This window comes from Hyla sarda, unplaced genomic scaffold (assembly GCF_029499605.1).
Source record: "Hyla sarda isolate aHylSar1 unplaced genomic scaffold, aHylSar1.hap1 scaffold_399, whole genome shotgun sequence".
NCBI lineage: Eukaryota > Metazoa > Chordata > Amphibia > Anura > Hylidae > Hyla > Hyla sarda.
The window spans coordinates 47,049-67,127 of record NW_026610416.1 but is presented as its reverse complement, the minus strand read 5'-3'; the positions used below and the strand labels follow the sequence as shown (position 1 = coordinate 67,127).

General features: G+C 51.1%; 1 protein-coding gene across 4 annotated transcripts in view; it reads right to left on the bottom strand.

Annotated features, from left to right (window-relative positions):
• SLC4A2 (solute carrier family 4 member 2) overlaps window positions 1-20,079 on the bottom strand; it is a 218,033-nt gene that overhangs the window by 170,171 nt on the left and 27,783 nt on the right. The window contains exon 1 of one of the 4 annotated variants that reach the window (XM_056553831.1): window positions 12,583-12,731. The exons of 1 other annotated variant lie outside the window; for it this stretch is intronic. The gene's annotated coding sequence lies outside the window, so the exon portion shown is untranslated. Of the gene's footprint in view, window positions 1-6,675; window positions 6,802-12,582; window positions 12,732-20,079 lie in introns of those variants that run through there. 2 more of the 4 variants (XM_056553832.1, XM_056553834.1) reach the window with 2 other exon arrangements.

Sequence of the window (20,079 nt, the reverse complement as noted above, 5' to 3'; positions counted from 1 at the left end):
CGGTCGGTGTAGTGTCGGTCGGTGTAGTGTCGGTCAGTGTATTGTCGGCTCGGTCGGTGTAGTGTCGGTCGGTGTAGTGTCGGTCGGTGTAGTGTCGGTCGGTGTAGTGTCGGTCGGTGTAGTGTCAGTCAGTGTAGTCTCGCCTCGGTCAGTGTAGTGTTGGTCAGTGTAGTGTCGGTCGGTGTAGTGTCGGTCAGTGTAGTGTCGGTCGGTGTAGTGTCGGTCAGTGTAGTGTCGGCTCGGTCAGTGTAGTGTCGGTCGGTGTAGTGTCGGTCGGTGTAGTGTCGGTCGGTCAGTGTAGTGTCGGTCGGTGTAGTGTTGGCTCGGTCAGTGTAGTGTCGGTCGGTGTAGTGTCAGTCAGTGTAGTGTCGGTCGGTGTAGTGTCGGCTCGGTCAGTGTAGGGTCGGTCGGTGTAGTGTCGGTCGGTGTAGTGTGGTGTCGGTCAGTGTAGTGTCGGCTCGGTCAGTGTAGTGTCGGTCGGTGTATTGTCGGTCGGTGTAGTGTCGGTCGGTGTAGTGTCGGCTCGGTCGGTGTAGTGTCGGTCGGTGTAGTGTCGGTCGGTGTAGTGTCGGTCAGTGTAGTGTCGCCTCGGTCAGTGTAGTGTTGGTCAGTGTAGTGTCGGTCGGTGTAGTGTCGGCTCGGTCAGTGTAGTGTCGGTCGGTGTAGTGTCGGTCGGTGTAGTGTCGGTCGGTGTAGTGTCGGCTCGGTCGGTGTGGTGTTGGTCGGTGTGGTGTCGGTCAGTGTAGTGTCGGTCAGTGTAGTGTCGCTCGTTGTAGTGTCGCTCGGTGTAGTGTCGGTCGGTGTAGTGTCGGTCAGTGTAGTATCGGCTCAGTCAGTGTAGTGTCGGTCGGTGTAGTGTCGGTCGGTGTAGTGTCGGTCGGTGTAGTGTCGGTCGGTGTAGTGTCGGTCGGTGTAGTGTCGGTCGGTGTAGTGTCGGCTCGGTCGGTGTGGTGTCGGTCGGTGTGGTGTCGGTCAGTGTAGTGTCGCTCGGTGTAGTGTCGCTCGGTGTAGTGTCACTCGGTGTAGTGTCGCTCGGTGTAGTGTCGGTCGGTGTAGTGTCGGTCGGTGTAGTGTCGGTCGGTGTAGTGTCGCTCGGTGTAGTGTGGCTCGGTGTAGTGTCGGTCGATGTAGTGTCGGTCGGTGTAGTGTCGGTCGGTGTAGTGTCGGTCGGTGTAGTGTCGCTCGGTGTAGTGTCGCTCGGTGTAGTGTCGGTCGGTGTAGTGTCGGTCAGTGTAGTATCGGCTCGGTCAGTGTAGTGTCGGTCGGTGTAGTGTCGGTCGGTGTAGTGTCGGTCGGTGTAGTGTCGCTCGGTGTAGTGTCGGTCGGTGTAGTGTCGGTCGGTGTAGTGTCGGCTCGGTCGGTGTGGTGTCGGTCGGTGTGGTGTCGGTCAGTGTACTGTCGCTCGGTGTAGTGTCGCTCGGTGTAGTGTCGCTCGGTGTAGTGTCGGTCGGTGTAGTGTGGCTCGGTGTAGTGTCGCTCGGTGTAGTGTCGGTCGGTGTAGTGTCGCTCGGTGTAGTGTCGCTCGGTGTAGTGTCGCTCGGTGTAGTGTCGGTCGGTGTAGTGTCGGTCGGTGTAGTGTCGGTCGGTGTAGTGTCAGTCGGTGTAGTGTCGCTCGGTGTAGTGTCGCTCGGTGTAGTGTCGCTCGGTGTAGTGTCTGTCAGTGTAGTGTCTGTCAGTGTAGTGTAGTGTTGGTCAGTGTAGTGTCGCTCGGTGTAGTGTCGGTCGGTGTAGTGTCGGTCGGTGTAGTGTCGGTCGGTGTAGTGTCGGTCGGTGTAGTGTCGCTCGGTGTAGTGTCGGTCGGTGTAGTGTCGGTCGGTGTAGTGTCGGTCGGTGTGGTGTCGGTCGGTGTGGTGTCGGTCGGTGTAGTGTCGGTCGGTGTAGTGTCACTCGGTGTAGTGTCGGTCGGTGTAGTGTCGGTCAGTGTAGTATCGGCTCGGTCAGTGTAGTGTCGGTCGGTGTAGTGTCGGTCGGTGTAGTGTCGGTCAGTGTAGTATCGGCTCGGTCGGTGTAGTGTCGGTCAGTGTAGTGTCGGTCGGTGTAGTGTCGGTCGGTGTAGTGTCGCTCGGTGTAGTGTCGGTCGGTGTAGTGTCGGTCGGTGTAGTGTCGGTCGGTGTAGTGTCGGTCGGTGTAGTGTCGGTCGGTGTAGTGTCGGTCGGTGTAGTGTCGGTCGGTGTAGTGTCGGTCAGTGTAGTGTCGGCTCGGTCAGTGTAGTGTCGGTCGGTGTAGTGTCGGTCGGTGTAGTGTCGGTCGGTGTAGTGTCGGTCGATGTAGTGTCGGTCGGTGTAGTGTCGGTCGGTGTAGTGTCGGTCGGTGTAGTGTCGCTCGGTGTAGTGTCGCTCGGTGTAGTGTCGCTCGGTGTAGTGTGGCTCGGTGTAGTGTCGCTCGGTGTAGTGTCGCTCGGTGTAGTGTCGGTCAGTGTAGTATCGGCTCGGTCAGTGTAGTGTCGGTCGGTGTAGTGTCGCTCGGTGTAGTGTCGGTCGGTGTAGTGTCGCTCGGTGTAGTGTCGCTCGGTGTAGTGTCGCTCGGTGTAGTGTCGCTCGGTGTAGTGTCGCTCGGTGTAGTGTGGCTCGGTGTAGTGTCGCTCGGTGTAGTGTCGGTCAGTGTAGTATCGGCTCGGTCAGTGTAGTGTCGGTCGGTGTAGTGTCGCTCGGTGTAGTGTCGGTCGGTGTAGTGTCGGTCGGTGTAGTGTCGGTCAGTGTAGTGTCGGCTCGGTCAGTGTAGTGTTGGTCGGTGTAGTGTTGGTCGGTGTAGTGTCGGTCGGTGTAGTGTCGCCTCGGTCGGTGTAGTGTCGGTCGGTGTAGTGTCGGTCGGTGTAGTGTCGGTCAGTGTATTGTCGGCTCGGTCGGTGTAGTGTCGGTCGGTGTAGTGTCGGTCGGTGTAGTGTCGGTCGGTGTAGTGTCAGTCAGTGTAGTCTCGCCTCGGTCAGTGTAGTGTTGGTCAGTGTAGTGTCGGTCGGTGTAGTGTCGGTCGGTGTAGTGTCGGTCGGTGTAGTGTCGGTCAGTGTAGTGTCGGCTCGGTCAGTGTAGTGTCGGTCGGTGTAGTGTCGGTCGGTGTAGTGTCGGTCGGTCAGTGTAGTGTCGGTCGGTGTAGTGTTGGCTCGGTCAGTGTAGTGTCGGTCGGTGTAGTGTCGGTCGGTGTAGTGTCAGTCAGTGTAGTGTCGGTCGGTGTAGTGTCGGCTCGGTCAGTGTAGGGTCGGTCGGTGTAGTGTCGGTCGGTGTAGTGTGGTGTCGGTCAGTGTAGTGTCGGCTCGGTCAGTGTAGTGTCGGTCGGTGTATTGTCGGTCGGTGTAGTGTCGGTCGGTGTAGTGTCGGCTCGGTCGGTGTAGTGTCGGTCGGTGTAGTGTCGGTCGGTGTAGTGTCGGTCAGTGTAGTGTCGCCTCGGTCAGTGTAGTGTTGGTCAGTGTAGTGTCGGTCGGTGTAGTGTCGGCTCGGTCAGTGTAGTGTCGGTCGGTGTAGTGTCGGTCGGTGTAGTGTCGGTCGGTGTAGTGTCGGCTCGGTCGGTGTGGTGTTGGTCGGTGTGGTGTCGGTCAGTGTAGTGTCGGTCAGTGTAGTGTCGCTCGGTGTAGTGTCGCTCGGTGTAGTGTCGGTCGGTGTAGTGTCGGTCAGTGTAGTATCGGCTCAGTCAGTGTAGTGTCGGTCGGTGTAGTGTCGGTCGGTGTAGTGTCGGTCGGTGTAGTGTCGGTCGGTGTAGTGTCGGTCGGTGTAGTGTCGGCTCGGTCGGTGTGGTGTCGGTCGGTGTGGTGTCGGTCAGTGTAGTGTCGCTCGGTGTAGTGTCGCTCGGTGTAGTGTCACTCGGTGTAGTGTCGCTCGGTGTAGTGTCGGTCGGTGTAGTGTCGGTCGGTGTAGTGTCGGTCGGTGTAGTGTCGCTCGGTGTAGTGTGGCTCGGTGTAGTGTGGCTCGGTGTAGTGTCGGTCGATGTAGTGTCGGTCGGTGTAGTGTCGGTCGGTGTAGTGTCGGTCGGTGTAGTGTCGGTCGGTGTAGTGTCGCTCGGTGTAGTGTCGCTCGGTGTAGTGTCGGTCGGTGTAGTGTCGGTCAGTGTAGTATCGGCTCGGTCAGTGTAGTGTCGGTCGGTGTAGTGTCGGTCGGTGTAGTGTCGGTCGGTGTAGTGTCGCTCGGTGTAGTGTCGGTCGGTGTAGTGTCGGTCGGTGTAGTGTCGGCTCGGTCGGTGTGGTGTCGGTCGGTGTGGTGTCGGTCAGTGTACTGTCGCTCGGTGTAGTGTCGCTCGGTGTAGTGTCGCTCGGTGTAGTGTCGGTCGGTGTAGTGTGGCTCGGTGTAGTGTCGCTCGGTGTAGTGTCGGTCGGTGTAGTGTCGCTCGGTGTAGTGTCGCTCGGTGTAGTGTCGCTCGGTGTAGTGTCGCTCGGTGTAGTGTCGGTCGGTGTAGTGTCGGTCGGTGTAGTGTCGGTCGGTGTAGTGTCGGTCGGTGTAGTGTCAGTCGGTGTAGTGTCGCTCGGTGTAGTGTCGCTCGGTGTAGTGTCGCTCGGTGTAGTGTCTGTCAGTGTAGTGTAGTGTTGGTCAGTGTAGTGTCGCTCGGTGTAGTGTCGGTCGGTGTAGTGTCGGTCGGTGTAGTGTCGGTCGGTGTAGTGTCGGTCGGTGTAGTGTCGCTCGGTGTAGTGTCGGTCGGTGTAGTGTCGGTCGGTGTAGTGTCGGTCGGTGTAGTGTCGGTCGGTGTGGTGTCGGTCGGTGTAGTGTCGGTCGGTGTAGTGTCGCTCGGTGTAGTGTCGGTCGGTGTAGTGTCGGTCAGTGTAGTATCGGCTCGGTCAGTGTAGTGTCGGTCGGTGTAGTGTCGGTCGGTGTAGTGTCGGTCAGTGTAGTATCGGCTCGGTCGGTGTAGTGTCGGTCAGTGTAGTGTCGGTCGGTGTAGTGTCGGTCGGTGTAGTGTCGCTCGGTGTAGTGTCGCTCGGTGTAGTGTCGGTCGGTGTAGTGTCGGTCGGTGTAGTGTCGGTCAGTGTAGTGTCGGTCGGTGTAGTGTCGGTCGGTGTAGTGTCGGTCGGTGTAGTGTCGGTCGGTGTAGTGTCGGTCAGTGTAGTGTCGGCTCGGTCAGTGTAGTGTCGGTCGGTGTAGTGTCGGTCGGTGTAGTGTCGGTCGGTGTAGTGTCGGTCGATGTAGTGTCGGTCGGTGTAGTGTCGGTCGGTGTAGTGTCGGTCGGTGTAGTGTCGCTCGGTGTAGTGTCGCTCGGTGTAGTGTCGCTCGGTGTAGTGTCGCTCGGTGTAGTGTGGCTCGGTGTAGTGTCGCTCGGTGTAGTGTCGCTCGGTGTAGTGTCGCTCGGTGTAGTGTCGGTCAGTGTAGTATCGGCTCGGTCAGTGTAGTGTCGGTCGGTGTAGTGTCGCTCGGTGTAGTGTCGCTCGGTGTAGTGTCGCTCGGTGTAGTGTCGGTCGGTGTAGTGTCGCTCGGTGTAGTGTCGCTCGGTGTAGTGTCGCTCGGTGTAGTGTCGGTCGGTGTAGTGTCGGTCGGTGTCGTGTCGGTCGGTGTCGTGTCGGTCGGTGTAGTGTCGGTCGGTGTAGTGTCGCTCGGTGTCGTGTCGGTCGGTGTCGTGTCGGTCGGTGTAGTGTCGGTCGGTGTAGTGTCGCTCGGTGTAGTGTCGGTCGGTGTAGTGTCGGTCGGTGTAGTGTCGGTCGGTGTAGTGTCGCTCGGTGTAGTGTCGCTCGGTGTAGTGTCGCTCGGTGTAGTGTCGCTCGGTGTAGTGTCGGTCAGTGTAGTATCGGCTCGGTCAGTGTAGTGTCGGTCGGTGTAGTGTCGCTCGGTGTAGTGTCGGTCGGTGTAGTGTCGCTCGGTGTAGTGTCGCTCGGTGTAGTGTCGCTCGGTGTAGTGTCGCTCGGTGTAGTGTCGCTCGGTGTAGTGTCGCTCGGTGTAGTGTCGGTCGGTGTAGTGTCGCTCGGTGTAGTGTCGGTCGGTGTAGTGTCGCTCGGTGTAGTGTGGGTCGGTGTAGTGTCGGTCGGTGTAGTGTCGCTCGGTGTAGTGTCGGTCGGTGTAGTGTCGGTCGGTGTAGTGTCGGTCGGTGTAGTGTCGCTCGGTGTAGTGTCGCTCGGTGTAGTGTCGCTCGGTGTAGTGTCGCTCGGTGTAGTGTCGGTCAGTGTAGTATCGGCTCGGTCAGTGTAGTGTCGGTCGGTGTAGTGTCGCTCGGTGTAGTGTCGGTCGGTGTAGTGTCGCTCGGTGTAGTGTCGCTCGGTGTAGTGTCGCTCGGTGTAGTGTCGCTCGGTGTAGTGTCGCTCGGTGTAGTGTCGCTCGGTGTAGTGTCGGTCGGTGTAGTGTCGCTCGGTGTAGTGTCGGTCGGTGTAGTGTCGCTCGGTGTAGTGTGGGTCGGTGTAGTGTCGGTCGGTGTAGTGTCGCTCGGTGTAGTGTCGCTCGGTGTAGTGTCGGTCGCTGTAGTGTCGGTCGGTGTAGTGTCGCTCGGTGTAGTGTCGGTCGGTGTAGTGTCGCTCGGTGTAGTGTCGCTCGGTGTAGTGTCGGTCGGTGTAGTGTCGCTCGGTGTAGTGTCGCTCGGTGTAGTGTCGGTCAGTGTAGTATCGGCTCGGTCAGTGTAGTGTCGGTCGGTGTAGTGTCGCTCGGTGTAGTGTCGGTCGCTGTAGTGTCGCTCGGTGTAGTGTCGGTCGGTGTAGTGTCGCTCGGTGTAGTGTCGCTCGGTGTAGTGTCGCTCGGTGTAGTGTCGTCTCAGCTCGGGTATTCCGTGGAGACTGACGCAGTTTGGGTTAGATGCTGCGCAGGTCCTGTCTTCAGGTGAGGAGACCAGGTCATACAGGCCACCATCTTTAGTCCCGTCTACGTCCTGTACATCTGCCCAGTCTTCCGCCTGCTGCTAGGATAAAGTGGGAAGATTTATCAAAACCGTCCAGAGGAAAAGTTGCCTTGTTGCCCATAGCAACCAATCAGATCGCTGCTTTCATTTTTAACAAGGCCTCTGCAAAATGAAAGGATCGATCTGATTGGTTGCTATGGGCAACTGGGCAACTTTTCCTCTGGACGGTTTTGATAAATCTGAGTGAATAGCGTGTTGGGGCGAACCGAAGTGAGGCCACCTCCACGTGGTGAATGGGGGACACGTTTTCATCAAAAAGTGCGCTAAGAGCCTCCATTTTTTGACCAAGATGCTGCAATCTTCTTTTTTGTATAGAAGAGAACATTTGGGGTTTTTGTTGTTGTTTAACAATTTATACTTGGAGGTGTTGAAACTCCATTGGGGAGATTTATCAAAACCCGTGCAGAGGAAGAGTGGTGCAGTTGCCCATAGCAACCAATCTAAAGAGGCCTGTGGAAAATGAAAGAAGCCATCTGATTGGTTGCTATGGGCAACTGCACCACTTTTCCTCTGCACAGGTTTTGATAAATCTCCCCCAATATGTTAATGCGCCTTGAACATTTTCCAGGCAGCATTATGGTGGCACCTGTGAGGCCGGCACCTATATCCGCCATCTTGGGTGGGGCTTGTAGCCTCTCTCCCCCCTCCCATTGTATGTGCCCAGCCACGCTGGAGGGAACTGGGAGGAGGCTGCATGTCAGCCTAATGCTGCTGTAATTGCCCACTGGCCCCTGGTTTTTGCTTATCACGCACAGGTAGGTTAGTATTAGGTCCCGCGCCATTTGAGTCCAAAGAAGTAAGTGGAGTCATTTACCACAGTCCTGAAAGTCCTTGTCAGATAAATAGGACACAAACTACAGCGACAGAGTCCACATCCTCAAGGGACCCAAGTCCAGGGATAGACATTCATAAGAAAAGACCTCAGGAGAACTACAAGTACCAGAATCACACTACAAAATCTCCAAAACAAGTCTGCATAGAACACACAAAAGGAACCGTGACTGGGGACTGAAAAATCATTCAGCCTGATGAGGTCAGCATCACTGAGAAACCTGTCGGGATTTACCCAGGACTGCACCAATCCGCCATGTGACATAAACCACAGACTTACAACCCTCATCATCAACCATGACGATCACTACTAAGCCTTCTGGTGTAACCACAACATGTTATATATATATATGGTGTCACCGACTAAATTATTATATCCCCACAGTATAATGTTCTGCTGGGGTCGGGGATTGTACATGAGTATGGTAAATGTTCTGTGGTCAGGGATTGTACATGACTATGGTATATGTTCTGTGGTCAGGGATTGTACATGACTATGGTAAATGTTCTGTGGTCAGGGATTGTACATGACTATGGTATATGTTCTGTGGTCAGGGATTGTACATGACTATGGTATATGTTCTGTGGTCAGGGATTGTACATGAGTATGGTAAATGTTCTGTGGTCAGGGATTGTACATGACTATGGTAAATGTTCTGTGGTCAGGGATTGTACATGACTATGGTAAATGTTCTGTGGTCAGGGATTGTACATGACTATGGTAAATGTTCTGTGGTCAGGGATTGTACATGACTATGGTAAATGTTCTGTGGTCAGGGATTGTACATGAGTATGGTAAATGTTCTGTGGTCAGGGATTGTACATGACTATGGTAAATGTTCTGTGGTCAGGGATTGTACATGAGTATGGTAAATGTTCTGTGGTCAGGGATTGTACATGACTATGGTAAATGTTCTGTGGTCAGGGATTGTACATGACTATGGTAAATGTTCTGTGGTCAGGGATTGTACATGACTATGGTAAATGTTCTGTGGTCAGGGATTGTACATGACTATGGTAAATGTTCTGTGGTCAGGGATTGTACATGACTATGGTAAATGTTCTGTGGTCAGGGATTGTACATGACTATGGTAAATGTTCTGTGGTCAGGGATTGTACATGACTATGGTAAATGTTCTGTGGTCAGGGATTGTACATGACTATGGTAAATGTTCTGTGGTCAGGGATTGTACATGACTATGGTATATGTTCTGTGGTCAGGGATTGTACATGACTATGGTATATGTTCTGTGGTCAGGGATTGTACATGACTATGGTATATGTTCTGTGGTCAGGGATTGTACATGACTATGGTAAATGTTCTGTGGTCAGGGATTGTACATGAGTATGGTAAATGTTCTGTGGTCAGGGATTGTACATGAGTATAGTAAATGTTCTGTGGTCAGGGATTGTACATGACTATGGTATATGTTCTGTGGTCAGGGATTGTACATGACTATGGTATATGTTCTGTGGTCAGGGATTGTACATGACTATGGTATATGTTCTGTGATCAGGGATTGTACATGACTATGGTATATGTTCTGTGGTCAGGGATTGTACATGAGTATGGTATATGTTCTGTGATCAGGGATTGTACATGACTAAGGTATATGTTCTGTGGTCAGGGATTGTACATGAGTATGGTAAATGTTCTGTGGTCAGGGATTGTACATGACTATGGTAAATGTTCTGTGGTCAGGGATTGTACATGAGTATGGCCAGATGAAGAAGTAAGGGTAAAGAGGATGACTGTGCCTAGAGTAGGTGCTCCTGTAGTCACTTATATGGTCTGTAGTGGTAATGATGGCGATCGCTTTGTGGCAGTGTTATTTTGGTGTTCTTTAGGGATAACGGTGTTCGGTGGTGGCAGTGTGGCGGTATTATTTGCCCCATTACATTGATATATAAGAACTAAACATAAGTATAAATCTTTCTCTTTTTGTGGGGATGCGTCTTGTGCTCCTGGGGGGATATTTATCAAAGGATTTAAAGGGTTACTCCACTGCCCCAGCGTCCGGAAAGTTTAGTTCAGAATGCTGGGTGCGGGGGTCGTGACATCACGGCCATGCACCTCGTGACTTCACACCCCCTCAAGGCAAGTCTATGGGAGGGGGCGTGACGTCCGTCACGCCCCCTCCCATAGACTTGCATTGAGGGGGTGGGGTGTGACGTAATGACCCCTGTAGCCCAAACCCAGCATTCGGAACTAAATGTTCCAGACGCTGGGGCAGTGGAGTGCCCCTTTAAACAGTTTTTTCCTGTATACATTTTTCGCACAGAAAGTCGCAGTCTAAATATGTGCGACTTTTCTGCGACTTTTGCTTTAGAGGATTTCTAGAACATGAGGCATTCTAGTCTATTTTAGACAGAAAGATGCATTGGTGCTGAATTTATCAAAAGCGACTTTTCAGCGACAAGTCGCATCGGCTGAAAGTGCGCTTAAATGTCAGATCCTGCTGGAGCAGGTTTATATACAGTCTAAAGTATAGATCCCGAAGGCTGTGCGCAGAATTTATCAAGAGCCGCGCACTTTTTGATAAATTAGGCGCACAATAGACCGGACTAACCCTCTGTAGTTTGGTCTATATTGATGCGGGACATACACAGCTTTGATAAATATCCCCCCCTGGTCTTTTCAGACTCCATCAATGACACATGATGTGCGGATCACTATACCACACCCAATAGGACAAAGTGAGAATTAAGCGATCTGTGGTGAACAAGAGGTTAATTACTGAAACACTGCGAGGAGGAGTTAACTTCATTGGCAGGATATGAAAAGGTTAATGACAAGCAAATAAAAGTGATAAAGAGTCAGGAGAAAGAGGTTAATACCTTCCAGACAATAAAAAGTTAATAGGAATGTCTGCAGCAGGGAAGGGGTTAATACATGCTGGACAGTAAAGAGTTAATGCTAAGTTTCCACTTGGGTTTTTTTCTGGCAGTTTTTGGATTTCTGCCACTGCAGTTTTTGAGCCAAAGCCAGAAGTGTATTCAAAAGGAATAGGACATATATAGGAAGGACTTACACTTCTCCTCCCTTACGGATCCACTTCTGACTTTGGCTCAAAAACTGCAATGGCAGAAATTCAAAAACTGCCAGAAAAAAACCCAAGTGGAAACCTAGCCTAACGGGGATGGCTGCAGTAGAGAAATGGTTAATACATGTTAGACAGAAGATAACAGGGGTGGCTGTGGCAGGAAAGGGGTTAAAAAATTCTGGACAGGAGAGCATTAATGCACATGGCTGCGGCAGGGAAGAGGTTAATACATGCTGGACAGCAGAGAGTTAATGGGGATGGCAGCGGCAGAGAAGAGGTTAATACATGTTGGACAGTAGAGAGTTAATGGGGGATGGCTGTGGCAGAGAAGAGGTTAATATATGCTGGACAGCAGAGAGTTAATGGGGATGGCAGCTGCAGAGAAGAGGTTAATACATGCTGGACAGTAGAGAGTTAACGGGGATGGCAGCGGCAGGGAAGAGGTTAATAAATGCTGGACAGCAGATAATTAATGGGGATGGCAGCGGCAGAGAAGAGGTTAATACATGCTGGACAGTAGAGAGTTAATGGGGATGGCTGTGGCAGAGAAGAGGTTAATATATGCTGGACAGCAGAGAGTTAATGGGGATGGCAGCTGCAGAGAAGAGGTTAATACATGCTGGACAGTAGAGAGTTAACGGGGATGGCAGCGGCAGGGAAGAGGTTAATAAATGCTGGACAGCAGATAATTAATGGGGATGGCAGCGGCAGAGAAGAGGTTAATACATGCTGGACAGTAGAGAGTTAATGGGGATGGCAGCAGCAGAGAAGAGGTTAATACATGCTGGACAGTAGAGAGTTAATGGGAATGGCAGCAGCAGAGAAGAGGTTAATACATGCTGGACAGTAGAGAGTTAATGGGGTTGGCAGCGGCAGAGAAGAGGTTAATACATGCTGGACAGTAGAGAGTTAATGGGGATGGCAGCAGCAGAGAAGAGGTTAATACATGCTGGACAGTAGAGAGTTAATGGGGTTGGCAGCGGCAGAGAAGAGGTTAATACATGCTGGACAGTAGAGAGTTAATGGGGATGGCAGCAGCAGAGAAGAGGTTAATACATGCTGGACAGTAGAGAGTTAATGGGGATGGCAGCAGCAGAGAAGAGGTTAATACATGGTGGACAGTAGAGAGTTAATGGGGTTGGCAGCGGCAGAGAAGAGGTTAATACATGCTGGACAGTAGAGAGTTAATGGGGATGGCAGCAGCAGAGAAGAGGTTAATACATGCTGGACAGTAGAGAGTTAATGGGAATGGCAGCAGCAGAAAAGAGGTTAATACATGGTGGACAGTAGAGAGTTAATGGGGATGGCAGCAGCAGAGAAGAGGTTAATACATGGTGGACAGTAGAGAGTTAATGGGGTTGGCAGCGGCAGAGAAGAGGTTAATACATGCTGGACAGTAGAGAGTTAATGGGGATGGCAGCAGCAGAGAAGAGGTTAATACATGCTGGACAGTAGAGAGTTAATGGGAATGGCAGCAGCAGAGTAGAGGTTAATACATGCTGGACAATAGAGAGTTAATGGGGTTGGCAGCGGCAGAGAAGAGGTTAATACATGCTGGACAGTAGAGAGTTAATGGGGATGGCAGCAGCAGAGAAGAGGTTAATACATGCTGGACAGTAGAGAGTTAATGGGGATGGCAGCGGCAGAGAAGAGGTTAATACATGCTGGACAGTAGAGAGTTAATGGGGATGGCAGCGGCAGAGAAGAGGTTAATACATGCTGGACAGTAGAGAGTTAATGGGGATGGCAGCAGCAGAGAAGAGGTTAATACATGCTGGACAGTAGAGAGTTAATGGGAATGGCAGCAGCAGAGAAGAGGTTAATACATGCTGGACAGTAGAGAGTTAATGGGGATGGCAGCGGCAGAGAAGAGGTTAATACATGCTGGGGGTTAACGATTAGATGCTGGACTAACCTCTCATGTCTTTGAAGCGGCTAAATGGAACAGACATCGGTGGTCATGTGACCCACCTCGACAGACAGTCACATGATCTGGACCACACCACATGACTGGACCCTGTCATCACTGCATAAGCAAAGCATCTTGGGAGAATCCTTCTGAAATTCACCGGGAGACGAGTGATGAACGTAAAACTACACGACACGCTGCGAAACCTCACCGCAGTCACATGACACACTGTATAACCTCACCACAGTCACATGACACACTGTATAACCTCACCGCAGTCACATGACACACTGTATAACCTCACCACAGTCACATGACACTGTATAACCTCACCACAGTCACATGACACTGTATATCCTCACCGCAGTCACATGACACACTGTATAACCTCACCGCAGTCACATGACACTGTATAACCTCACCGCAGTCACATGACACTGTATAACCTCACCGCAGTCACATGACACTGTATAACCTCACCGCAGTCACATGACACTGTATAACCTCACCGCAGTCACATGACACTGTATAACCTCACCGCAGTCACATGACACACTGTATAACCTCACCACAGTCACATGACACACTGTATAACCTCACCGCAGTCACATGACACACTGTATAACCTCACCACAGTCACATGACACTGTATAACCTCACCACAGTCACATGACACTGTATATCCTCACCGCAGTCACATGACACACTGTATAACCTCACCGCAGTCACATGACACTGTATAACCTCACCGCAGTCACATGACACTGTATATCCTCACCGCAGTCACATGACACTGTATAACCTCACCGCAGTCACATGACACTGTATAACCTCACCGCAGTCACATGACACTGTATAACCTCACCGCAGTCACATGACACTGTATAACCTCACCGCAGTCACATGACACTGTATATCCTCACCGCAGTCACATGACACACTGTATAACCTCACCGCAGTCACATGACACTGTATAACCTCACCGCAGTCACATGACACTGTATAACCTCACCGCAGTCACATGACACACAGTATAACCTCACCGCAGTCACATGACACACTGTATAACCTCACCGCAGTCACATGACACTGTATAACCTCACCGCAGTCACATGACACTGTATAACCTCACCGCAGTCACATGACACTGTATAACCTCACCGCAGTCACATGACACACTGTATAACCTCACCGCAGTCACATGACACTGTATAACCTCACCGCAGTCACATGACACACTGTCTAACCTCACCGCAGTCACATGACACACTGTATAACCTCACCGCAGTCACATGACACTGTATAACCTCACCGCAGTCACATGACACTGTATAACCTCACCGCAGTCACATGACACTGTATAACCTCACCGCAGTCACATGACACTGTATAACCTCACCGCAGTCACATGACACTGTATAACCTCACTGCAGTCACATGACACTGTATAACCTCACCGCAGTCACATGACACACTGTATAACCTCACCACAGTCACATGACACACTGTATAACCTCACCGCAGTCACATGACACTGTATAACCTCACCACAGTCACATGACACTGTATAACCTCACCGCAGTCACATGACACTGTATAACCTCACCACAGTCACATGACACTGTATAACCTCACCGCAGTCACATGACACTGTATAACCTCACCGCAGTCACATGACACTGTATAACCTCACCGCAGTCACATGACACTGTATAACCTCACCGCAGTCACATGACACTGTATAACCTCACCGCAGTCACATGACACACTGTATAACCTCACCACAGTCACATGACACACTGTATAACCTCACCGCAGTCACATGACACTGTATAACCTCACCGCAGTCACATGACCCTGTATAACCTCACCGCAGTCACATGACACTGTATATCCTCACCGCAGTCACATGACACTGTATAACCTCACCGCAGTCACATGACCCTGTATAACCTCACCGCAGTCACATGACACTGTATAACCTCACCGCAGTCACATGACACTGTATAACCTCACCGCAGTCACATGACACACTGTATAACCTCACCGCAGTCACATGACACTGTATAACCTCACCGCAGTCACATGACACTGTATAACCTCACCGCAGTCACATAACACAGTATAACCTCACCGCAGTCACATGACACTGTATAACCTCACCGCAGTCACATGACACACTGTATAACCTCACCGCAGTCACATGACACACTGTATAACCTCACCGCAGTCACATGACACACTGTATAACCTCACTGCAGTCACATGACACTGTATAACCTCACCGCAGTCACATGACACACTGTATAACCTCACCACAGTCACATGACACACTGTATAACCTCACCGCAGTCACATGACACACTGTATAACCTCACCGCAGTCACATGACACTGTATAACCTCACCGCAGTCACATGACACAGTATAACCTCACCGCAGTCACATGACACACTGTATAACCTCACCGCAGTCACATGACACTGTATAACCTCACCGCAGTCACATGACACAGTATAACCTCACCGCAGTCACATGACACACTGTATAACCTCACCGCAGTCACATGACACACTGTATAACCTCACCACAGTCACATGACACTGTATAACCTCACCGCAGTCACATGACACTGTATAACCTCACCGCAGTCACATGACACAGTATAACCTCACCGCAGTCACATGACACTGTATAACCTCACCGCAGTCACATGACACTGTATAACCTCACCGCAGTCACATGACACACTGTATAACCTCACCGCAGTCACATGACACTGTATAACCTCACCGCAGTCACATGACACACTGTATAACCTCACCGCAGTCACATGACACACTGTATAACCTCACCGCAGTCACATGACACACTGTATAACCTCACTGCAGTCACATGACACTGTATAACCTCACCGCAGTCACATGACACACTGTATAACCTCACCACAGTCACATGACACACTGTATAACCTCACCGCAGTCACATGACACTGTATAACCTCACCGCAGTCACATGACACAGTATAACCTCACCGCAGTCACATGACACACTGTATAACCTCACCGCAGTCACATGACACTGTATAACCTCACCGCAGTCACATGACACACTGTATAACCTCACCGCAGTCACATGACACTGTATAACCTCACCGCAGTCACATGACACAGTATAACCTCACCGCAGTCACATGACACACTGTATAACCTCACCGCAGTCACATGACACTGTATAACCTCACCGCAGTCACATGACACAGTATAACCTCACCGCAGTCACATGACACACTGTATAACCTCACCGCAGTCACATGACACACTGTATAACCTCACCGCAGTCACATGACACAGTATAACCTCACCGCAGTCACATGACACACTGTATAACCTCACCGCAGTCTAGGGTTGCCACCCTGCCGGTATTTTACCGGCACAGCCGGTATTTTCATCTACATTCCGGGCTGTGCCGGTAAGTTTGGATGAAAAATACCGGCCATGCAATGGCCGGTATTTTTCATTCCCTGACAGGGGCGGACGGAGCAGCATCCCCAGAAGAGCACTGCTTTCATGACCGGCCGTACAATGCCCAGGTCTGACACCAGCAGCCTGTGACAGGGAGAGCTCCGTGCGATGACAGGAAGAGACTGTACAGTGCTGGGGAGGGGGCGTGACCTCCTGTCTCCTCTCTCCCCCTCCCCCGCCTTCTCTCTGCCCCGTGCAGTCTTACAACCCTCCATAGGCAGAGCAGGGAGGGGAGAGGCCGTGTATCCTGTCTCCCTCTGCTGCGCAGGGCGGGTGAGTGTCTGTGTTTACATGTGTCTGTGTTTACATGTGTCTGTGTATACATGTGTCTGTGTGTATATATGTGTCTGTGTATATATGTGTCTGTATATATGTGTCGTGTCTGTGTATATATGTGTCTGTATATATGTGTCTGTGTGTATATATGTGTCTGTGTATATATGTGTCTGTGTATATATGTGTCTGTATATATGTGTCTGTGTGTATATATGTGTCTGTGTATATATGTGTCTGTGTATATATGTGTCTGTGTATATATGTGTCTGTATATATGTGTCTGTGTATATATGTGTCTGTGTATATATGTGTCTGTGTCTCTATGTGTCTGTGTCTCTATGTGTCTGTGTATATATGTGTGTGTGTGTGTATGTGTAGGGGGGGGGGGGGGGGGGGTTGGTAAACTGCCTAATCTGGGGGACAACTATGCTGCCTAATCTGGGGGACAACTATGCTGCCTAATCTGGGGGACAACTATGCTGCCTAATCTGGGGGACAACTATGCTGCCTAATCTGGGGGACAACTATGCTGCCTAATCTGGGGGACAACTATGCTGCCTAATCTGGGGGACAACTATGCTGCCTAATCTGGGGGACAACTATGCTGCCTAATCTGGGGGACAACTATGCTGCCTAATCTGGGGGACAACTATGCTGCCTAATCTGGGGGACAACTGGGGTACAACTATGCTCCTAATCTGGGGGACAACTGGGGTACAACTATGCTCCTAATCTGGGGGACAACTGGGGTACAACTATGCTCCTAATCTGGGGGACAACTATGCTCCTAATCTGGGGGACAACTATGCTGCCTAATCTGGGGGACAACTATGCTGCCTAATCTGGGGGACAACTATGCTCCTAATCTGGGGGACAACTATGCTCCTAATCTGGGGGACAACTATGCTGCCTAATTTGGGGGACAACTATGCTGCCTAATCTGGGGGACAACTATGCTGCCTAATCTGGGGGACAACTGGGGTACAACTATGCTCCTAATCTGGGGGACAACTGGGGTACAACTATGCTCCTAATCTGGGGGACAACTGGGGTACAACTATGCTCCTAATCTGGGGGACAACTATGCTCCTAATCTGGGGGACAACTATGCTCCTAATCTGGGGGACAACTATGCTGCCTAATCTGGGGGACAACTATGCTGCCTAATCTGGGGGACAACTATGCTGCCTAATCTGGGGGACAACTATGCTGCCTAATCTGGGGGACAACTATGCTGCCTAATCTGGGGGACAACTATGCTGCCTAATCTGGGGGACAACTATGCTGCCTAATCTGGGGGACAACTATGCTGCCTAATCTGGGGGACAACTATGCTGCCTAATCTGGGGGACAACTGGGGTACAACTATGCTCCTAATCTGGGGGACAACTGGGGTACAACTATGCTCCTAATCTGGGGGACAACTGGGGTACAACTATGCTCCTAATCTGGGGGACAACTATGCTCCTAATCTGGGGGACAACTATGCTGCCTAATCTGGGGGACAACTATGCTGCCTAATCTGGGGGACAACTATGCTCCTAATCTGGGGGACAACTATGCTCCTAATCTGGGGGACAACTATGCTGCCTAATTTGGGGGACAACTATGCTGCCTAATCTGGGGGACAACTATGCTGCCTAATCTGGGGGACAACTGGGGTACAACTATGCTCCTAATCTGGGGGACAACTGGGGTACAACTATGCTCCTAATCTGGGGGACAACTGGGGTACAACTATGCTCCTAATCTGGGGGACAACTATGCTCCTAATCTGGGGGACAACTATGCTCCTAATCTGGGGGACAACTATGCTGCCTAATCTGGGGGACAACGATGCTGCCTAATCTGGGGGACAACTATGCTGCCTAATCTGGGGGACAACTATGCTGCCTAATCTGGGGGACAACTATGCTGCCTAATCTGGGGGACAACTATGCTGCCTAATCTGGGGGACAACTATGCTGCCTAATCTGGGGGACAACTATGCTGCCTAATCTGGGGGACAACTATGCTCCTAATCTGGGGGACAACTATGCTGCCTAATCTGGGGGACAACTATGCTGCCTAATCTGGGGGACAACTGGGGTACAACTATGCTCCTAATCTGGGGGACAACTGGGGTACAACTATGCTCCTAATCTGGGGGAAAACTGGGGTACAAGTATTCTCCTAATCTGGGGGACAACTGGGGTACAAGTATTCTCCTAATCTGGGGGACAACTATGCTCCTAATCTGGGGGACAACTATGCTCCTAATCTGGGGGACATCTATCCTCCTAATCTGGGGGACAACTGAGGTACAACTATGCTCCTAATCTGGGGGACAACTATGCTCCTAATCTGGGGGACAACTATGCTCCTAATTTGGAGGACAACTATGCTCCTAATCTGGGGGACAACTATGCTGCCTGATCTGGGGGACAACTATGCTCCTAATCTGGGGAAAAACTACCCGGCCCTCCACAATATTTTTAGTTTCTCATGTGGCCCCATGGGATAAATAATTGCCCACCCCATTCCTCCTCCACCCCGGACATTCCTTAACCTGGAGCCACCCGGGGAAAGGAGAAAGTGAAGACAACAGACTGGTGAGACCTCTCTGCAAAATTGTGTATTTAATGCAGTGTTTCCCAACCAGGGTGCCTCCAGCTGTTGCAAAACTATTACTCCCAGCATGCCCAGACAGCCTTTGGCTGTCCGGGCATGCTGGGAGTTGTAGTTTTGCAATAGCTGAAGGCACCCTGGTTGGGAAACACTGATTTAATGTTTTAATGTGTGAAACTATCTGCTGCGCTCTGTATCTAATCCTGTCATGTGTGATACTGTCTGCTGAGCCTTTATATCCAAATCTGTCATGTGGGATATGAGCCTGTGTATCTAATCCTGTCATGTGCGATACTGTCTGCTGCGCTCTGTATCTAATCCTGTCATGTGTGATACTGTCTGCTGAGCCTGTGTATTTAATCCTGTCATGTGTGATACTGTCTGCTGAGCCTGTGTATCTAATCCTGTCATGTGTGATACTGTCTGCTGAGCCTGTGTATCTAATCCTGTCATGTGTGATACTGTCTGCTGAGCCTGTGTATCTAATCCTGTCATGTGTGATACTGTCTGATTAGCCTGTTTATCTGACATTGTGCAGGGGGACGTCACTCATCATCAGAGAGAGCCAGCGTTGCTGTCGCGCACCACCACTACCGCCGCCGCTGGCATAAATAGGGTTTTGATAGGTATTCTCTAAATGTAAATTTTTTTGTGCGATATAGGAAAACTCCCCCCGCATATATATTGTATCCATCCCATCCCCCATGCCATTTCTTAAACCCCCCTCCCATCCCCCATGCCATTTCTTAAACACCCCTCCCATCCCCCATGCCATTTCTTAAACCCCTGATCCCTCAGCCCCTGTGCAATCCGGCCCCTCCCCTTTTGTAGCTCCACCCCCACATAGCCACACCCATGACCGGTATTTTTCTGAGGGAAAGGTGGCAACCCTACCGCAGTCACATGACACTGTATAACCTCACCGCAGTCACATGACACTGTATAACCTCACTGCAGTCACATGACACACTGTATAACCTCACCGCAGTCACATGACACTGTATAACCTCACCGCAGTCAGATGACACTGTATAACCTCACCGCAGTCACATGACACACTGTATAACCTCACCGCAGTCACATGACACACTGTATAA